A 479-nucleotide genomic window follows, 5' to 3' on the forward strand; every position below is an offset into this window, starting at 1 on the left:
TGGTATTTATAGGTTGCAGATGGAAGACCAGTGGGAGACGATTGTGAAGAGTCCTGTTTAGCCGTGGAGTCCTTGAGGGGAGGGACTCTATGATTCTGGGATTATTCTGGGTCTTGGGGGTATATTCCAGGGGAATATTCCCCTCTTATCTCGGAAAGGCCAACTGTGTGAGGGATAGACATCTATGGTGACGTGTAGTGGGTCCTTTTGAATAGGGATTAAGTTCCTTGAATGTAGGGGTGGACGAAAGCAAGTCTGTGGAAACCTTGTTGTTAATGTCGAGCTGAGGTGGCAGCATGGCCTGATAGAGGCCAAGGTGGTAGCACGGCCTAATGGAGGCTGAGGTGGCAGCACGACATGATGGAGGCTGAGGTGGCAGCACGGCATGATGGAGGCCGAGGTGGTAGCACTGCCTGACATCGGGCAGAGGTGGCAACACGGCCTGATGGGGGCCGAGGTGGCAGCACGGCCTGGTGGAG

The sequence above is a fragment of the Macadamia integrifolia genome, unplaced genomic scaffold (genome assembly GCF_013358625.1).
Source record: "Macadamia integrifolia cultivar HAES 741 unplaced genomic scaffold, SCU_Mint_v3 scaffold100, whole genome shotgun sequence".
Lineage (NCBI taxonomy): Eukaryota > Viridiplantae > Streptophyta > Magnoliopsida > Proteales > Proteaceae > Macadamia > Macadamia integrifolia.